Source organism: Nipponia nippon, unplaced genomic scaffold, assembly GCF_047370975.1.
Source record: "Nipponia nippon isolate SJK-2023a ecotype South Korea unplaced genomic scaffold, ASM4737097v1 scaffold_17, whole genome shotgun sequence".
NCBI classification, from domain to species: Eukaryota; Metazoa; Chordata; class Aves; order Pelecaniformes; family Threskiornithidae; genus Nipponia; species Nipponia nippon.
In genome coordinates, this window is record NW_028262333.1 from 378,173 (window position 1) to 399,786 (window position 21,614).

Sequence of the window (21,614 nt, forward strand, 5' to 3'; positions counted from 1 at the left end):
CTACGTTGATATTCATCATTTCTCATTCATCAGTTTCTCAGGTTGGGTTGTGTCTGTTCTCTGTGCTCAGCAGCACGGAACGGGTAAAGACAAAAGAATCCATGAATCCTAACAAGCCACTACTGCTCAGGAGCTTAAAACAGTTTAACAGTAACTGAACTGGTGGCCTCAAACTTTTTTTTTTTTTTTAATTTCCAGAAAATAAATAAAGAGTAAAACAGTAAAGCTATGCAGGTAAACTAGACAGAATGCATAAATACTGTTCTTTCCCATATTATTTTTTCAGATACGCAATTGGTTCATACTAATGCATGAAACTTCCAGATTTTTGGAAGATGCTCATCAATAACAGCCTCCTTAAGTTACAGCGAACTGAATCCGATGCTTCAGTTTATTGTATTAGCAAAATTGTTCTTCACTGACTTTCAGGACAAGGAAAAGACAGGAATGTTGTTCTCAGCTGCATTAGGGACACCTCTCCGGCGCAGCTTTTAGCCCTTTGCCCCCTCAGAGGAAGGGCTGCCTGCTGTGCCCACCAGCTATCTCCTGCCCACGTACAGCAAACCGCATGTCCTGACACTGTGCTGCACAACGGAGCTGCCTTTAAACAATCACACCACTCTCATCTAGCTCAGGAAGCTCCTACAGACGCAGTATGATTTAAAACAACGGTGATAAAAGACAATAACAATAAAAAAGACTGAAGAGCATATGGTCTACAGCAGAGGCTGGGAAGGGACGGGGAAGGTCACACTGCAGTTTGCTGTTAAAGTTACATGTGGATTTATAACTGATTGGATCTTCTGTAATAAACCTTCCTGCACACCTGACTTCCCCGAGATCTTTTCTAACACTCCTACTGATGCACGAAAGCATTTTTGTAGGATTTGTTAAAACTTACTATAATGGGTCATCAAGGTTACCACATTACTTGCAGTGCAGCTTGTTATGGGTAGGGCTTTTGCATGTGACTAACAGCCACATGGACTGTGAATTTATTAATATCATGATCTGTGCATGTGTCTCATCGGGATTTTGGACCTTAGCCCGCATGCTTCCTTCCCTTGACCTTGGAGATCCCAAATGTGTTGGCACCAACTGAACTAACTTCCCCAAACTAGTTTCATTTCTGCACCCTCTCTGGATGTACCCGTGGCTCGTGGTCACATGCAAAAGCCGTACAGGTAACAAGCTTTAGGTAGTTACTCTCCCAGTCTTTACATGGGGATCATGAGACATAGGCCATAAGACCCATAAAGCATTCATACACAGGTAAGTTATCCAGAAATATGGCGATATGACTGTTTTACAGCTGCAGACCAAAGGTTTTCAAAGGCACGAATGGTCTGAGCTTCAGCATTCTGGGGTGTCTTTTTTTAAACCCATTTATGTCTTTTTTCAAACCCATTTATGTCTTTTTTCATTCAGCTACTCCAGTTACAAGAACACGAACTGTTGATTTGTGGAGGGTTAGGAACATGCCTGGGGAATGACACCCTTCTCAGGCGGTCCCGCCTGGACCTGTTACACAGGTCAGAAAAAAGACAAAGCTCTAGCCGAGACAACCCTGTTGAACAGCCACCAGTGATAAGAGAACAGCTAATCAAAATGCCTATCTATTTGCATTTCTATAACAAAGGTAATATTCTTTTGGAAGGGTTTTGGTCAGCTGTAAGTGATAACAGCAACCCTAACTGTCAGTGTACACTTCAGAGCACTCTGCCAGACTGGCCAAACAGCCAGGAGAAGGGTGGTCAGGAGTGTATGTGTTTCAGAGATGGAGGCTGAGAGAGTTGGGAGGGTAAACCAGAGCTGCTTAACTCCAAATTGCGTATTTCGTTCAGAAAAACAACTCTTCCCCCTCTCCCTGCCTTGGGAATAAGGATCTAGCCTTCTTCATGTCTAAAGGCAAATCTAAAATGAGCAAGGAGAGGGGGAAGGAGGTAAAGAAGACTCCAGTTATGGGCTGAAGCACTGGTGGGCTGTGCTCCAGGCAGTGCATCATGCTTTCATAGCTTTTTTTTTTTTATTTATTTCTATATACCTCTGAGTCCAACAGAGAGAAGACATTTTGAGCTGATGCTCTCCTCTGTTCAGCAGAGACAGCCAGAGGTGCCTTTCTGAATTACAAGCATGGTCCCAATTTTCCCCCAGAAGCCCTCCGGTGCCAGCCTGCAGCCCTGCTCTGGTGCAGCCCTGTGCGTGGTGGAGCCCTGCTCCTCCTCCCTGCTTCTCCTCCTGCTCCTGCTCCAGCCTGGGCTCCGGCTGAGGAGTGAAGGCGGTGGAGGGGAAGGAGGGCAGGCTGGAGGCCAGGAAGGGGAGAGCCCTCTGAGCCTTTCAGTTCTCCAGAGCCGGCTTAAAGCTTTTCAGCAACACAGACATCGTCCTCCCCATCCCCTTTGTTTTCTGAAAGCAGGGGAAGGTGCTCCCTCAGGCGTAACTCCGTGACTGCACAGACCTCTGAACTGTTTGTTCAACTGTGCCGAGCATCAAAAGGAAATGTCAGTGAGATCTCCGAGATCTCTTTTCTGTGAGTCCAGGTTTTGATGTCTGTGCTCACAGCAGAGAGTACTTTATTCCTGAAGCAGTGATGTTTAAGGCTCTGTTAAAGAGGGAGATACCGGTCGATACAGCAGACACCAGCTCGCTTTGCCCTCTCCATCAATCTGCTGCTTCCCCCTGCCTCAACCAGTCCCTCTACTGCTTCACCGTATCCCATCCCCATTGCTAAAAACCTTCCTTATTAAAAGCAATAGATTGGCCATTTAATTTTCTCTTTGCATGGCAGGAAAATACATCAGGTCCTGCTATGAATGATCCAGAAGCGAAGTTTCAGTTCACTTAGTACAAGTCACTGTCTAATGCAGGAAGGGACACTATCAGCCCCAAGGGCTAATTGAGAATAGCTCAGCTTTTGTCACGCTAGTTACCGCTGAAACGTGTTCACTCGAGGAATTCATGGGCAGCAATCGGATGTTTTCCTGCCTGCTTTTCATCACAGCTCATCAGAAATTGGGATACAGTTGGGGAAAGAGCAAGGGAGAAAGAGTCTGAGATGTGATGAGAGAACTAATCCATCCTCAGAAGAGGAATTGATTTTGCATTTTTTTCCTGCTTATTTTACAGTAAATAAAGAATTAAGGAAGATCGCTGAAAATGTGTCCATTCAGGCAGCAGCTGAATTCCTGCTAATTGCTTTGGGATGGTGAGGGAGGAGGGAAAGCGTTGGGACATTAGAATAAGCAGTAAGTGGTGTGACTGGTGACTACCCAAAACCTTGCGTCTGCACATATGTTGCTAATGATAGAAATTAGAGACGTGTTCTTATAAAAGCCCGCTATTTAGTGCATGATGGTGAACATAAAAAAAAAAATCCATCTTACAGGGAGAGAGAGAAGTGGAAAATCATTTATCATGGCATTTATCTTGGCTGAACAAATAGTGCCCAGGCTCCGCTTCCCAGCTTTCCCCTGCACCAGTCTCATGTGCAGTGCAGCTCCTGCAGCCCCCAGCTCTCCCCAGCCACCTGCTCGCCAAGGGAGCCAGCGTCTCCCACCCGCCTTGGGACAGGAGCCAGCTGAGGGCAGAATGAAGAATGGCTTTGCCAAAGCCCACCATGAAAAGGAGCGACACAAATAAGATTAACCCTTGTCACACACTAAGTCTGTCTTTGTTTCTCTACCTCCTGGGTAGGTCTGGGTCCACAGGGAGGGGGAAGCTGCTAGGAAACGCATGCTGCGTGAGCACCAAGAGGTATTGGGATGTGCATCCTGGATGCACTCGGGAAGAGGGCAGGAGTACCTGTGGTTACAAGGTACCCTTTAAAAACACCCATGGCAACAAGCATAAAGTGCCTCTGTACAGGGAAGCAGGAAACACTGAACTGAGACAATCTCCCCCCCTGTTACCTGTATCTTTGGTTTATTATATTTAACCATGCTTTTGATTTGAAGGAAGAACATCCTAATGGAAAACAGCATCAAAATCTTTCGTCAGCACCAAAGATCCAATAGCAGATCCAATAAAACCTCTGACCACTATCAAGTCAGCAGATCCAGTAATTAAACAGTTTTTCCCCGTGAGTTTTCTTTGTGATCTTGGCTTTTTCACAAAAAAAACAGATTACACTGAAAACAGACTTTTCCCACAGGAAGTTTCCATTTGTCACTTAAAAAAGAAAAACACTACCAAGAAAATCTGCTAGGTCTGTCATTTAGTTGTTTCAGCTCCTTATTTCTCTTCAGACAGACTGTAAAACAGATTCTTAGGCCATGGAGAGAAAAATCTGATGGAGAAAAAGGACTGGGAGAGACCCTGAGGAGCTGTTTAATCAGAACCAACTATATTTTAACCTGCTGTAGATGACATTTGGGGATGGAGACTGCACATTCTCCTTATGCAGTCTCCCAGGGGGAAGTACACATAGGGATTATTCTAGGGTCTATCCTAAATCTTTCTTGCTGCATTTTATTGCTGTGACTTCTTTTCGTACCCCCAACAAACACTGAGATCTGTTTATTACTCTCCTTTCTGCAGCCACTCCTGCATCTGAAGAGCAGGACCACAAATCCGCCCCTGGCCACGCTGACACCGACACAGAGCCCAGCCTGCCCCAGCTCTGCTCTCCTCTCCTGCTGATTTCTGAGAGCTCTCCCTGATCTCTCCCATACCTTTCCTGAAATGCAATTTCCAAACCTGAAAAGAGCACTGAGAGGAAGGACTCCTTCCCCTGCCATGCGCATCACATTCCTCTGTATGAGTGCTGCTACCGTGTTTGCTCTTTTTCAGCATTAATTGGTGGTTTTTGTTGATTCCCTGCTTTCTGTGTATAACTTTCATGTCCTTTCCCTTGCAATACCTTCCTAACCGATCATCCTCCATCCACTTCTTGTGCAGTCAGTGATTCCTGCCTACGCGCAGCTCATTGTGATCAGGTCCATCAATCTTCGTGTGAAGATCCTTCCCCAACAGTTATTTTGTGATGAATACAGCGTGAGTCGTAGAGAAAGTCCCAGGAGAGAGATTTCTGAGCTTTGCACTTGATCCATCGTCATAACCTCTCCGTCAGGAGATGTGGGCACTCGGGTGTGATAAGGTTGACCCCCACCAGGGGCTGATAGGAAGCAGCCTCTGCACCCGGTTCCTGACATGAGACATATGCATCTCTGCCACGTAGGGTATGAAAACGTGCACCAAAAGCTACATGCTCATAGTGACTTCCTGCAAACGTTCATCGTTCGTGACTGAATTCAAGTGGAGCGGGCCACACTGTAGAGGCCATCACATGCCCAACATGCCAGTGGAAGTGGCAGATTTCTGCAGACACAGTTGATTCCCCAGAGGGAAGCCTGCCACATGCTAGGGAAAGCTCAGCAGAAACCCTGACACAGTGCGATCTTAAGATCTGTTTAGGAAAACTGTCTGTATTTATAATCAAGCCTGGATGTATGACTGTGGCTTCATGTTCATTCATGAGAGATGTGTGCACTCCTGGCAATGAAAAGGGCATCTGGATGTTGAGATAGGAGCCCATGTTCTCATCCTCCTTACGTGGCCAAGAACATGACACCATGTTTACGCCAGCCTTGTACTTCATCCCCAACGCTGTGCTGGCTGGAGGACACGCAATACCTGACCCAGCACATAGCCTGCCAGGACAAAAACCACTCCATTTAAGAGTGTTTTGACAAACTTAGATGACTGAGAGAGGGCATGCAACAACTTGGTGCTCCGTGTTTCTGATGAGGTACTTGGTGTCGTCAGCCTGAATTTGTCCTCACGTGGGAGTACGGCTTTACCATAAGTAACTATGTTAAGACCTAAGTTCACATACAGCTGTTTACTGTAGAATTTGGAAGACAGCGTTCCCCGGGCCACCCTCTTCCCGCAACTGCTCTGAGCACCGCTAACGGCTTCCGTTATGGCTTAGCACCGCTCGCAAAGGCCAGATAGGCGAGGAGACAAGTTTAGAGAGAAGAGGCTCCGGACAGTCTGGCAGTGTCTCCCCTATTAACAACAGAGCAGCACAGCTGATAAGGAGCCCCTGCCTTCCTTTAGCCAAGTAGCATAGAAATCCTAATTCACTTGTTGTTTAAAAAGTGCAGGGGGGCAAAGGAATTTAAACTCTAGGTAGGTTTTCACCATCTAAGTAACGCTCTTGTAGAGGGCCAGAGGAAAGCTGAAGGGATGAACATCTTTCCTCATGAAGTCTCCACAAGCGATGTGGATAATCTCACTGCCATCAAAGGAGGGAACTAGTGTTGCTCCATGTTCCACAGCAATCCCTACAAATTCTCTGGGATTTAAATTATAAATAAATCCTTTTTGGTGCTACCCACCCATCTCTTATTTCCCTATTTAATGGGGAGAAGAAAATATCCTTTAAAAGCAGGTTCCTCCATGTCCACCACACGGTGCACACCCTCCTCCCTTTGCCGAGCTGGGATGGTCTCCCTGGGACACGGAGGACAGCGGGCGCAAAGGCCTGCCTGCCATGGGCTGGACACGAACTCCTGGAGGAAAACAACCTCTTGTGGCTGGCAGACCAGTGGCCAGGGCAGACCTCTGCATGTGCAGGCTGTGACAAAGGGGAGGGAGAGTGGCAGAAAGCCTCCTGCATGCCTCTCCCTGCGCCACAGCTCTCTGGGGAGAGGAAACGCATCTTCCCATCTTGCCTCTCTGCATCCTCGCTCAGCTGTGCTGCAGCGACTGCCATCCGTCCCGGGAGCGCCTCGTGTCTGGCCCCACCTGCCATCACGGGGTGCTGAGGGTCAGGGCTGTCACCGCATGGCCCCACCAAGGGACACTTTCTCTGGAGGAGCAAGGCGGGAGGTGCTGGCAGTGATGTGGAGCCGGGAAGGTCTGCCCCGTGCCGTCTCGCTGCGCTGGCTGCTTGATGCAGTGCTATCTATGTTGTGTGGTGTCCCATGCCTGACACTATTTTTGCCTGGGGTTTGAACTTCAGTGAAGGATGATAATCAGTGTGCACTGTGTTTGCCATTTTTCTTTGCAGAAAGCAAGTCTTTGGGCTGCTTTTCTTGCTGTTGTTGCTTTTAGCCAGGCTTTTTGAAGTCTTCATCACCTAAAAATGTTTTCATGTGCCAAGATTAGAGCTTTCAGTCTCTCTTGGGTTCCCTATTTTTGGATCCTTGAACTGGGCTCTTGTTGCTAATTTTTTTTGTGTGTTTGTTTTTAAATAAACAAAAGCTGTAATAATAAATGTCTGGGGACCCAAAGAGTAGCAAAGGATCAGATGTTTGCTAAAGAAGAGGGATGTGGCTGTGGAAGAGAGAAGAATTGACTGGGAAACACTGCAGAGCCCAACATCCCAGAATACCTCACAGCTCATCTGTCAGACGGCGATGCTGAGAGGGGAAGGCAGGGAGTTCTCGGGATGCGGATAAATGCGGATGGGCCAAAGAGAGGCAGTCAATCTGCTGCCACTGTTACCATTCCTGCTAATAACAAACAATGGAGTGTGCTCACAGACCACAGCCCTTCTCGTCTCCAAAGTGCCGTGCAGCAGGAATGCTTGGCTGCTGATAACACTTCGTCTGCTCCAAGCCTTTCCCTTGCCCTTCTGCCTGGCCAGGTGAACCCTGGAGCAGTGCTGGCTCTGGCAGTGCAGTGCAGCACAGGGACTTGCAGAGCAAGACAGGAGGACGTGGACTGTGGCCCCTCACCCTCCGCAGCAACCACCCACCAGGGCAAGGGCTCCAAAATCCTCCCCGGGGGGGCCACCAAGTCTAGGTGCAAGACAGGGAAGGTCTGGGACTATGTTACATCAAATGCAAAATGTGCAATTATCCAATTTACCCAAGAACTACAAAGTATCCTGAAATATAAATTAGCTTTCAAAGCCTGTTTCATTCCTCACCAAGCAAATTTCACAGTCCCTGGCTTGCAGGCTTGGCTCAGAGTGATTACTGAACACACACCCTGACACACAACCAGCGCTGCAAATGGGAGGAACCTGGAAACACATGAGATGCCAGCTGGGTCTCCAGTGCTGTCCTTTGGAGAAGACAACCCTAAAGCCTGTCCTGGAATTAAAAGCTCTTCCCCCAAACGGGGTTAAAGCAAAGTTGAAGACTCTTCCTTGAAGACAAAGCTGTCAGCCTTGTCCAAACCCCTGAGACTGAGCAGGGAAGCCAAACTTGGCACCATCTGGTTCAGGCCATACTGTACCCTGTCCACTTCTCATCCTCCACCTCATAAAGCTTTCAGCACTGCTAGGCCAAAAACGTTTCAGAAACCCTCTTCTGACCAGGACATTTTCCCTGAGATAATTTAGGAAGTGTGAGAGATGCTAAGAAAGCTGCTGTGTGTTCAAGAAGAACAGCTTCGCAGACCACACTGAGGGTGTCCTCTGCTACGTCCCAGCACTCACCCATCCCTCCAGGAGGTTTCAGAGCTTTCTGCACATCCATACGCAGCCCATGCTCTGCACAACCTCCTCCTCACCTTTTAATTTTTGCCTTTTCCTAGAACTGCTCAGCAACACCTGCACTTGTTCCAGAAAACCCCTGCAAACCAGAGCTCCTTAACTTTCTGCCTTCAGCACTTCAGCCCAGGAAGAACTAGCAAAGGGAGACCTAGAGCAATCCAGACCCATGTCTGCACTGCCATAAATCTGCCTTTGTGAGGGGCTGACTGTTCCTCTGGGACACCTGCTATTACTATAGCCATCACCGTGTGCTACTATTACCAGCGGCTTCCTCCCCAGTAATAGATGTGAGCACACAAAACACAGACACTGAAGAGCGAGGCTGGTGTGAACAGAAGGGCAGGGGGAGAGGAGATCAAGCAGTCAGTCCTGTGCAACGGCATCATCACAGCAAGGCAAAACAGCTGTGGAGAAAGCTGTAAGTAGCTGGTGTTCAATAAAGGCCTGAAGTAGATTGTTGCACATGGCAAAACTGAACGATAAAATAATAAAGCATCAGAAAGCTGGGATTCGGGATGGACCACTTTGTAAGGTGGTCTGTCTATTAGTTTCTGCAGTGTTCACCAAAGATTATGTTTTAAAGACAGGAAAATATGATTCCTGAGCAATACCCGAAAATGGAAGGCATTGGGTTTCCCAGAGCAGAATTAACTAAAACTTTTTCAACACAGAATACATTTCTGCTACATCATGGTTAAATTCAACTCTTTCCCTATTTACCCAGTCTCCTGCTTAGACTGCAGTAAGAATCCATCCCTGACCAGGCCTGCAGACACTCGAGATTTGTTCATCACCTCTGCAGTTTATAAACTAGGCTGAAAACTTCCTGAGATGGGTCTTCTGGCAAAATCTCAAGGCACTGCCTGAGGGCTGGTGTAAGAGCTGAAATCCAATTTATTTGCCAAATGTTATTTTCCTTCACTTACTATCTTGAAGGATAATAGCCCAAATCAAAATCTACATGCAACACCCTTGCTTCTATCTAATTTTTTTCAGTATTAATAGTGTCCATCTCCTGGTACCGAGGTGCAGCATTTGCTCTTTCACTGCCATTTCCCTGCCAGTATTTGCTATTGGAGTTATTTCATTTACCACTTTTCCTAGTTATTGTGATGTCCATCATTCTGGTGAAGTATAAATGATACCAGGGAGCACACTGGAGCTTTCCCTGCCTCATCTCCTTAGCCCAAGATCCTTTCCTCTCCTAAAGGCAGCTCAAGTGCCTTTGTGGTTCCTGCAACCTTATCAGCTTTAAAGCAAAACCAGGACAATGTCCTGGCTGAGCAAAGTAAACCCTGGGGTTAATACAGCCCTAATTCCCTTTGATGTCTCCCCTGTAATTCACTGGAAGCACAATTTGCTGGGTAGGAGATTTTTTTCATGTAATATGTATTTACCAACCGGCTTTTATACACCAAACAATGATACTATCGTGAATTTAATGGCAGTTTATTGGCATCTCATTGTCATGGCATTGTAACGTAAAACATCACTGTGGGCCCCCTACTGTGATAATTTCAGAATAAAAACTTTAAAGTCACTGTTGAAGAAGCTATCAACAATTCCAGGCAAAACCAACCCAAATCCCAATGTCAGCATTTCTAATGTGCCTGTATAAATCAAAATTAGACACCTCAGCAAAGCACAAGATTATGACCCCAAAAACTTCGCAGGCAAGACATGTGTTGCATTGAATTGCAAAATCCCCAGAGACCATGGTCCTCCTTCTGCTGTCCCTGTAGTGCCTGACCTAAAACTGAACTGACAGTCTCACACCCATCAAAGGCCAATACAGTTTAACAGAGAGGTGGACAAGAGCTGATGCCCTAGGGCGCCATGGAGCAAGGAAATATTCCCTGTTGGAATTATTGGAGATATCTCCGTAGGATATTCCCCATTGTACTTTAATATGTACAAAGGAGGATGCAAAGAGAAACTGGCCTGGTGCATGCACGGCGTTTAGGGAGGGCATTCCAGCAGCTGCCCAGTGAAGGGTGCTGGAAGCTGAGGACAATCACAGCTACGGACACAGGAGGGTCTCAGGGGTCAATGACCATCTTCAGTTATGGAAAGACAGAACTGGAGTCTCTGCTCTGCCCTAGGTATCCTTGGCTGCCCTGGGCAAATTGCTTCACTTGGTTTCCTCCACAGCACAACCACCACCCCTATTTCAAGGGATTGCTGCAAGTATTAAGGGGAGTTTAGTCAAGGCTCTGTGATGCCAATGGGTGCAAGAAAGGAGAGAGATGGGGACAAAGAAGAGAGCCAAAGCTCAGTGCTGGCTGTCTGACATGCTTTTCTTCTATGAGCTAATAATTTACCTTCCACATAGGTCTTCACAGATATTTGCACTCACCTTGCCCTGACTTCATGACAGACTGTCACCCACAGCTCTCACACACCATGGTGTGTCATGAAGAGCCCATCCTTCTCCTCTCTTTTAGCAGTTAATTCCTTCAGTGGTAGTGGTTACTCAATGGATCAGGGAAATCCCGAACTGAATGGGCAGAAGAAAGGAAATTCCCTTCTTCCCCTGATATCCTACTTTCCTGGTTATTTCTTAATCATCATTGTGCAAGTAACACTTGCTTTATTTTATTAACTGTAAATAGAAGTGCAGATAGGGCAGGTTGTTTTCTTTCATGAGTTATAATAGAAGGGATCCGATCAATAAGATAATGCAGCCAAGCAGAGTGCACAGAAAATCATGCACTCATAAAAGGCATCTTTGCAATTAGTTTTTAATCAGCTCCTGTGACTTTCCCCTGACCAGCAAGGCTCTTAAACTCATACCAGCAACAAGATGCTTACTTTGCACTTCTCTGACATGCCCCTATAGTAAAAGACAGGGTGGATTATTTAGCCTGGCTCCTCTTGAAAGACTTTTGAAGTTGCAGATGCTGAATTGCCTGTGTCTCTGAGAGCAGGTCCATGTGCAACGTGACCTGAAAGTCAGATCCAAGAACGTGGATAACTCCAGAATGGAAAGCGGATGAAGGCAAAGAGGAGGAGGGAAAGGGAACTTCACAAGAAGGGTTGGAAGGAGGATCTGGGGAACTACAGGCCTGTCAGCCTGACCTTGGTGCCGGAAAAAGTCATGGAGTAGATCATCTTGAGTGCCATTATGCGGCACGTGCGGGACAACCGGGGGATCAGGCTCAGCCAGCATGGGTTTATGAAAGGCAGGTCCTGCTTCACTAACCTGGTCTCCTTCTATGACAAGGTGACCTGCTTAGTGGATGAGGGGAAGGCTGTGGATGTTGTCTACTTGGACTTCAGTAAAGCCTTTGACACTGTCTCCCACAGCATTCTCCTGGAGAAGCTGGCTGCTCACGGCTTGGATAAGTGCACTTTGCTCTGGGTTAAAAACTGGCTGGACGGCCGAGCCCAGAGAGTGGTGGTGAATGGAGTCAAATCCAGTTGGCGGCTGGTCACAAGCGGTGTTCCCCAGGGCTCAGTGTTGGGGCCGGTCCTGTTCAATATCTTCATTGATGATCTGGATGAGGGGATTGAATGCACCCTCAGCAAGTTTGCAGGTGACACCAAGTTGGGTGGAAGTGTCAATCTGCTGGAGGGTAGGAAGGCCCTACCGAGGGACCTGGCCAGGCTGGATTACTGGGCCGGGGCCAACTGTATGAGATTCAACAAGGCTCAGTGCCGGGTCCTGCACTTGGGTCACAACAACCCCATGCAGCGCTACAGGCTGGGGGAGGAGTGGCTGGAGAGCTGCCTGGGAGAAAAGGGCCTGGGGGTGTTGGCTGACAGCCGCCTGAACATGAGCCAGCAGTGTGCTCAGGTGGCCAAGAGGGCCAATGGCATCCTGGCCTGTATCAAGAATAGCGTGGCCAGCAGGACCAGGGAGGTGATGGTGCCCCTGTACTGGGCACTGGTGAGGCCGCACCTCGAGTACTGTGTTCAGTGTTGGGCCCCTCACTACAAAAAGGACATCGAGGTGCTGGAGTGTGGCCAGAGGAGGGCAACGAAGTTGGTGAAGGGTTTAGAGCACAAGTCCTATAAGGAGCGGTTGAGGGAGCTGGGGGTGTTTAGCCTGGAGAAGAGGCGGCTCAGGGGAGACCTCATTGCTCTCTACAACTGCCTGAAAGGAGGCTGTAGTGAGGTGGGGGTCGGTCTCTTCTCCCCAGTAACGAGTGATAGCACGAGAGGAAACGGCCTCAACCTGCGCCAGGGGAGGTTTGGGTTGGATATTAGGAAAAATGTCTTCACCGAGAGGGTGGTCAAGCACTGGCCCAGGCTGCCCAGGGAAGTGGTTGAGTCTCCATCCCTGGAGGTATTTAAAAGAAGGGTAGACATGGTGCTCAAGGACATGGTTTAGTGGTGGGCTTGGCAGTGATAGGTTAACGGTTGGACTCAATGATCTTAAGGGTCTTTTCTAACCTTAATGATTCTATGATCTTCCACCAGCAGCAACTGGGTTCAAGCAACTGCTCTTACATGCCTGCACAGTGGGTCTCTCTGCCACAGCTCCCGTTTTACTTTCACCAAGTCCTCACCCACCCTCCTCGGAGTGAGGGCAGAGGGGTGACATCCAGACCCACAGCCCTGCATATCACAAGCAAATCCAGCCCCAAAGAGTCTCCTGTACCTTAGAAGTGTCCCACCGTGTGTTGACTATATTTTCCCTTCTCTAAAAAAAAAACAAAACCCAAACCTCAAGCCTTCTCTTTTTCTAGAAAATATTTCTTTTTCTAGAAATCTCCTAAAATTAGGAAGGGCACTACAAACCCCAAATATTCAGTCACCTGCTACCAGCCCCATCCAGCCTCTGACTTCCTCCTTCTTCTGCCCCTGCAGGCACAAAGGCTGTGCACATCAGAGTATTTACTGATTTATGCAGCCTGTGGAAGCCAAGGAAACTTTGTTTCCCATGCATGCTCTGGGGCTTTATGGCATATCACAACGCTGTCAGGTGAACCTGGCTGCTCCACCTTTGCCGGCTGTTGGCGTGGGCATGCAGAGCGCTGTCCTGCGGGACAAGCAGCACCCGCTGCTCTTGGGGAGCTGCTGTGCTCTTACTGCCACATTTCAGGCGAGAAGCTGAAGCATCGAAGTTCTATTTATTCCTGCCGGCAGTAGCGGGACGCCAGTTATTTCCCTAAGGTTAGGCAGGACAGACCTACACTATCCTCCTAAGACATCAAGCAGGTCACGTCTCCAGCGGACAGCATCCCCACCGCAATGAGTTAACTCTCCTGGTTTCATCCCAGAAAACACTGGCTTCAGAGTAAGTCCTAGAATCCATTCACTACAAACCGGTTTTTCTTTAATTGTCCGTCAGGACCTTTTGGTTTCTAATGCTTAGCATATGCACATTTGTACTAAATTTTGTGTAAAAGTCAGCTCAGCCCCACGTGAACGATGGCACAAAGTGCACCAGGGATGGCAGCGAAGGAAAGGAGCTGCCCAGCGGGCAGGGAGGACGGCATCACAGCCCAAGAGGGTGGCTCTGAAGGCTGGCTCCTCTCTGGGAGCTCACCCATGCCAGAGAGGCAGCTCCTCTGCAGCGCGCTCAGCCTCCAGCACCCTGCCCGCCCCCGGGGATGCTGCAGTGCCAGTGTCCCCTTTCCTTCTTCCCGCGGGTCCCTATTCATCTTCTGCCCAGTAAATAGGACCTCACTTCCCAAAGTGCCCTGCTAATTCGAATGGCCATGCTCACAGAGTGAGGCACAATGCAGCGTGCCAGGTCTGGTCTCCAGCAGCGAGCCCTGACTCTCTTCTCTCCCCATACACACTCCACCTGGCATTGCAGCAACCAGACGACCGTGTGTCTTCTCACAGAACAAAACTCCCACGAACAGCCTGGAGTTTGCCCCAAGAAGGCAAAGAAGGGGTCAAACCACTGCCTGAAATAATTTCCTTCCATTCTGTCCTTCCAGACACTGTTATATGGACTGTTTGAAAATCCTCACAGTCAAGTGAGGATTTAAACAGGGTTTGGCATTTTTTTTGTCTTCTGTTATTATTAAAGAAAACAACTGGTTTATTTCTTTTTTATTATTCCCCATCTGATATTCTGGAATTAATCATGAAGACATTTCCTTAGCTACGGTTTTTCTTTTGTTTGTGTCTTTCTTTTGTAGGTAGGAGAGCAGACAAGACAATCAGAGAAGTCCTTTCCTGGCTTCAAAAATCCACAGATTAAATTAGTGATAATATTGCTGTCAGCTTCAGGGTGGGCAAGATTTTCAACTTTGGAATCTGTTTTACCATGGATGAGCCCCTTTTCACTGGCATAAATCAGTGCAGTACCACAGCAGTGTGAAGTATATCACCGGTGCCATGGACACTGCTAGACCACAGGCAAGTGGCTGGGGCTCTGCAGAACAGGGCTTTATACCTGGTGCTGCTGCTAATCACCAGCACTGATTTGGACAAGTCCCCTTTTCTCTCAGCGTCCTTTCCAAAAGAATGAAATAACAGCATTGCTGTCTTCAGTAAAGTGCACAGAGTAAAAAATGCGCTATGTTAAGACCAAGGTATTATTGTAACAACAATTTATGCTCCTTGAATACCTGGCCAATACTTTTTCTCACCTGGAAGTTTAGTGATAGTAATGGCAGATGGTACTTCTTGCCAGGGAGAAGGGTGATTTAGAGAACAACCCATGTGCTGGAGTTTAATCTAATGCTCTCTTTTCTTATTAGGACTCCACCATTTGAACCCAGCAAAGGAGTTACGCTGGACGTAGCACGCTGTTGATTCCTAATGTTCTTGGAAGATGCTTTCTCTTAATCTTTAACCCTCCTGCTCATTACTATTTCACTGATTCCTTTTGCCTCCCTTATCAGACAGCTACATGTTCTAACTTCTAATTTATATTCATTGCTATTACCTTCCCTTATTTTTCTGGGTACAATGTTGATTGGTTTGGGGTTTTATTTTATTTCCTTTTTTCCCTTCTCTGCTGAATGATAAAAATTTTTCTCGGTAGTTTTTCTTCTTAGGGAAAACACGTTTTTGTAACGTCACCACGGAGGGCCCATAAAAAGGAAGCACGTTCCACTGCTTCGACTCCTCTACAATCAGCTGCAGTCCCCTCAGGCAGACCTCTGGGAAGGGCTTTAATGGTGGCAGCTTTGACTTCACTAATGTTAAAGCAGCCGTGGCACACCATAAAAGAGGCCAGCACTTCAGCAGATTGCCACAAACATTCTCCTCCAACTTTTCTGGTCCATATGAAACCAGCCTGGATCTCACCCTGCCAATCACTTCACTACAAGGGCCCAGTCGTACACACTCCTGTTCAGCCGAGGTGCCCCACTAGAGTCAGGACCCCTCAGGACACCTTCCTGCCTGATGAGCAAGGACTCATGCATGCAAGAGTTCATTTGTTGGATCCAAACATTCAGCTGCATCCTTCAAGTCCTCTCAGGGAGACCTCTGAGAAAGGCTTTAATGGTGGCATCTGTGAGCTTCCTAGTGTTAAAGCAGCCATGGTACACCATAGAAGAGATGGATTCATTTGTTGCCATCCATCAGTCCAAATTAACCCTTCTGCATTTGAAGACAGTATTGTGAGCTTTTCATGGATGCTATGAGAGTGGCTGCTCAGATGCTGAAAGGGATAATGTTGAAGTTCACTCATTTCAAGGACTTTCAAGCATAAAGGTGGAAACCTTCAGGCAGGACTAGCCACAGCATAGGTGTCCCCAGGGGCACCAGAGCCCAATGGCATCAAAAGTCAGACACTCCTGCTGGGCCCCACGCACGAAGAATAAGAGAGGAGGACACGGTTTAGGGTTTTGTTTCTGAAGACAAAGAACCTGACAAGGACCCCGAGTCCGGGTTCCCGCTGGGAGAGATGCTGTGCAAATGAATGGGGGGAACTGCTGGTCCAGGCGAGAGCTGACTGTGCCTCACCCCCCTTTAATGTACAGCATCAAATCTGTCTCCATGGGAACTATAGTAAGGGCAGAACTTGTCTGTGCCATCTTAAACTGAAAGGAGGGGAAAAAAAGTCAAAGAAAATAACGAGCCTCACAGCAATGTGATTCTGAGCAAACAGAGCCTGAGCAGATGGCTGAGCAAGTGCCCCGTCGTCACCCCACGCCGGCCCTCTGCTTCACCTGCTCTAAGCTGGGATGAAGTCCTTACCCTGCTGCTCTGCCACACAGAGCAGCTCTGGTGCTTGCGGCTGTAAGCTGTGCCGCTCGATGCAAATGCTCAACAGTAGCCACCGACCGCAACTTCAGCTTTGCAGCGTGTGGCTGAGCACGACTCTCGCCCAGCCAGGGATCAGAAGGCAAGCACCGAGGTAGGGAGGGAGGCAGAGGGAGCGTGGGGATGCAGCTGGGAATGGGTGCATGTGTGAGTGGGACCACGCAGGCCTGATTTTCGGAGGTGCTGAGCCTACGCAGAGCTCACTGACGTTAAACAATACTGTGGGTGCGAGTACCTTTACAGACGGAGGAGGTGAGGGCAGGGTGGAGTAGGTGGGGATGAGATATACTGAAGGCAGGGCATGAACTCTTGCCTGAAATACAGATCTAGGGATCTCGGCAGCAAAGGGGAGAACCCAGAAGAAAATGCTCTCCCTGCTTAACTTTGTGCAACAGGTCCAAATCCAACCCCAGCTGCACCAGACAAAACCAAGCCTGGCTCTGTAAAACCCAGATCATCTGTGAATAAGCAAACCTTCCTGTCTGCATCAGGACACGGGAAAAACACCCCAGCACCACCAGCGCAGAAGGTCAGCAAGCGGCTTTTCACCATCATCTTCCCATCCCAGTCTGGAGACAGGACTCGGGTGGGCTGTTGCTGCACCCCGGCACCACTGTGCCCTGTGCTCAGGGATGAGTCTCACCCTGGAGAGCAGCTGCCACCCCACCACCCATCTCCACCAGCGCACGAACCACTGGGCGAGTTCGCCACCAGCTATTTTCTCTAATTGTTCCTCTAATCACATAAAATCGTCAAAGTTCAATTTGTCTTCTTACAGAGTAATTTGCTTTCTACCGTGCATTGCTGGCTGTGTCTCTTGCTGTAACCCATGTGTCTGCAGCCACTCAAACGCATTAGGGTTGAGGAGGGGCCCAAATTAGATTATTTTTTCTAATAAAAATAAGTCTAATGGAATTACACAACAAGACGAGATTAAAGTCAGCTGCTTTGAAAATACTGGTTTCGGTTTCACGTTAGCCAAGAGAGCAAGCATATGGCTGATCCCTCTCCCATCTCCTGACCCACATTAAGGCTCCTGTGGGAGGCAATGCGCCCTCTGCACCAGCTGAGGCAAAGGTTAGATCATGCTGACAACCACCAGCTTTTTCAGAAAAAAGGCAGCCCCACAACAAAATGCGCCAGGGAGAACAGGGAACCCCAGGGAACCGACGTGCAAGGAGACTGAATGCGAAAGCCACGAAGCACTTTCTCCCTCTTCTCCATAAATTGCACCACAACGAGGTTCTTCACAACTAAATGCAGCCTGCCCAGCTAAATACCAGCGGTCCCATGTGCCCACGTGGCAGCAGCCTCAGAACTGCAGCTGGCCCTAAGCTAAATGTGTGTTTTACCTTTCCTATGGCTTTATTCCCACACACACGCAGGAGGCAGGAGCAGAAGATACGCTGGTGTTCAGCCCTCTGGAGACCCGAAGGAATCGCCCTGCGTTCCCACCCTAGACGTCATTCATGCATGGTGAGAAATGATGCCACGCTTTTTTTTTCCTACATCAGTGCAGAGGAGGAATGAGATGATAAGACAGCTGAGGGCAAGTGCAGGCCACAAGTGCAGGCCCGAAGGCAGGAACTGCCATCACCAGCTGAGCCCAGTAGGGCAAAATCAGTGCAGGGCAAGCAGAAAGGGTCCCCCTGCTCCTCAGCATCCTTATAGTCAGCGTTCAGAGTGAAAAACTCTGCTTCCTAGAGCAATCAACTGGGCTTACAAAGAAAGATCTATACCATTTAATTTGGTGTATTGGTCTTCTTAGACTTGGAGATTTTTTTGAGAGACCACCTAAGGAATGAAGCACAGGAACGACAACATCAGAACAGAGGACAGTCTCTAACTTGGCACTCATCACCGCCTTTTTCAGCAAATGGGCTAGGGAAGCCCTAAGTGGATAATTAATTAGTTAGCCTTCCCATGAGAGAAGATTTTCTTTAACCCTCAGGAGCTTAGTGATCATCATGCCCTGACACAGGAGGCTCTGTTGACTTGGCACACTGTCACCCCAGATATTCAGCCGCAGAATTCTCAGTACTCATACCAACGTGCACTGTAGTCCTTGTGCTAGATCTCCAGGCAGCTTAAATCAGTGTGGCTCCTCAATTAAATTACTGAGATTACTTCCATTTATGCAAGCTGGGCATCTGCATCTGTGAACCAACCCAAGCACGGGGCAATCCTACCCTGCTTCTCCACTCTTGTACACCAGCAAGTGTTGGAAGGACGGCACTCCCCTGCTTTTCACTCAAATGACAGCTTTGGTTTCAAACACAAACCCGCAACGAGTATTTCCATATGGTGTAGTGTCACAGTTGGATGTGCAAGGGAAGATGCTGCCTCCTCGCACCTTCTTGGCATACACTCCATACCCTTCACTTGCTGCTCCTACAGTGTGGGAGACAGTAGGAAGCGTGGTGAGTCCCCGCAGGGGACACCACGGTCCTCACCTCAAGGTGCTCAGCGCCTTCCTCTGGCCCAGTGCACCTCGGCACCAGGATCCGGATTCCCCCTTGTCCTCGACATCCCCCCAAGCACTGCCTCCTGCTGTCTCCAGCCCAGGAGCAGAGGAGTGCAGAAAGCAGGAGAGACCCGGGGTGTCTTCAAAGGAGAGGTGGGGAATTCCCACCTCCTCCTCTTCAGCAGCCCTCTCGCCACACGCTGTCTGCAGCCCCCTGTCCCACGTCAAGCTGCATCTCCCTTGCATTCATCTGGCAACCCCTTCCACCAGGTCCAAACAGACAGTTCTCACCCGAAGGACTTAGACCCATGCTGGCAGGCACCCTTACCTGGAGGAGCACCTTGCTCTTTGTCCTGCCTCAGATTTCCTGGAGATAGGGACTACTTGGAAAAGGGGAGCAAACATGGAAAACATGGAAAACCAGGTGCGTCAGCTGGCTCCAGAGGATGGGGAGGAGGAGGAGGTGGGGGAGAACCACTGATGGCACTCGCAGGAACACGGCTGGCGCAGAGGAGCTGCAGGTACGATTTGGAGACTTCCTAGAGGGCTTTAATGAGCTAACAAGCGCAGTCAGTGCACTTGCTCCTCTTACTTTTACATCAGTGTTTACAAAGTCCCGGGGAAATTAAACTGTTTATGTCTATCCCCAGTAGGGGACTGTTTAAGGAAATAAGATAAACAGACCTTAGTGTGTAAGTACTTATTATGTAAGCAAACACACAGGTTCACTCATATGTTTGTTTTTCAACGGCCTTACTGGACAGTATTGACAGTGCCAAGGTCAGGCCGGGAGAGGAGAAAGGAAGCAGTGAAGATCTTTTCAGGGGAGAGGAAGGCTGCTGCTGCTCCTTGCACATCGCAGGAGTTCCCCCTCCTGGAGGGAACGCCGCGGGGAGCCGGGTCCCCGCTGCCTGGGAGCAGGGGTGGGCGCACCTGCGGCTCCCGCACCCTGGGTCTTCCTGCAAAGAGGGGTACTGCACAGGCTGCTGCAACAACCCGAGCTGCCTGCCCCGGGGACTGCCCTCAGCCGCGCTGTCCACCATCCGCTGCCACAATGACAAAATCCAAGTAATCTAAAAAACTCTGCTATCCCAAGCACAAACAGTCAACTGCTGTAACATGGGACAGACAAAATCATTCTCCTTCCAGAAACACGGGGCAATATTCCCATTAAAAGAAAAGAAGTAATAATGACATCACACACTTCAAAGCAGAGTCCAGGCCAACTGCCACTGCTCTCCGGGAGCTTAAGGCTGGCAAACCAGGACCTCGCTCCTTCCTTGCTGCCCTGAAGCAGCAGAAACTTGCAGCTGTGTAATGTTTTAATTACTCACCCTTCTATGAAGTTTCCAGGGGGGAAGTTTGCTTTGGAGCCAGGAAAGATGCCTCGGGGGGTGAGGAAACGACACGGGTTTTTCACTCGCAGACACAGCTCTGTCTCTCTGGCATCAGATCCACAAGCTGGCTCCACTCTCGGTACCCGATTCAAAGCACTTAGACGCGAGCAGGACTCCCGCCAACCTTCCCCGGCTTCAGAGTAAGGCTGAACGAGGTTGGTGTTCAGCAGCCACGAAACGCTTAGGCTCAGCGACACGAGCTTGGAACGGATACGGAGCTCGGATAGCTCGGATGTGAGAGGGAAAGCTCTGCACTATGGACCCTGGGACATGCCTGTCAGAGCACAGAGCTGTCCGAATTCCCACACCTCCGTTCCTGGAAAACGCCTTCCTTCAGCATCTTCACTTACGCGAAGTTTCCTGCTCCTGCAGAGCCCGATGAGCGTCTCTGCCTGGTAACTTTCTCTGTGGCACCGGGCTCCTGCTCTGTCCCAGCCGCAATTAAGTTTCTCGCCTTCCTGCAGATCACCACTGATAATTCCAGCGGTTTGCGGAACGCCACGAGCTGAACAGACACGGGGGCACCGCAGCTGGCAGGCACGCATGCTGACGACGGGCACCGGCACAAAACCCTTCTACCTGGCCGGCTCTCCGGGCAAGCCCACGCGCCAGCCCTCCCGCCAGCTCCGCGGGCAGCCGCGCCAGAGCCGTGGGCGCTTACGGGCGCCCCGCGCCATCCCGCGCGCACGCGGGGCGAGGCTCCGCTCCACCGCGCGGGCCGTTCGCAACCGCCCCGGCCACGTGCGCTGCCCGCAGGCGCAGCCCGCAGCGCTCGGGGCGGGCACGGGGCGGGCGAGGACGGCAGCGAGGCGGCAAAACCAAGTCAGCTCGGGGCGGCCCCTCGGCCCCGCCGCTCCCGGCGCGGCCCCACGGCTCCCGGCGCGGCCCCACGGCTCCCGGCGCGGCCGGGCGCGGTGCCCGCCGAGGCGCGGGGGGCTGCGGGCGCGGCCGGGAGCGCAGCCCGGCCGCCGCCGGAGCCCCCCCGCGCTGCCGGACCGCCCGGCCGGGCAAGGTGCGCTCCGCCTCCCCCGCCGCCCCTCCCCGCGGGCGCCGCTGCCTTACCGTCGCCGTGCCAGAGCCCCGCGGCGCACGGCGCGGCTCCCCCGGCGCGGCTCCTCATCGCGGCGGC

The 21,614-nt window shown here is 49.8% G+C and overlaps 1 protein-coding gene across 4 annotated transcripts in view; it reads right to left on the reverse strand.

The window, feature by feature from the left end:
- HTR4 (5-hydroxytryptamine receptor 4) overlaps positions 1-21,213 on the reverse strand; it is a 140,607-nt gene extending 119,394 nt beyond the window's left edge. For all 4 annotated transcript variants that reach the window (XM_087753610.1, XM_087753611.1, XM_087753612.1 and 1 more), the window contains exon 1: positions 20,423-21,213. The gene's annotated coding sequence lies outside the window, so the exon portion shown is untranslated. The remainder of the gene's footprint in view (positions 1-20,422) is intronic.
- Positions 21,214-21,614: the final 401 nt, after the last annotated feature.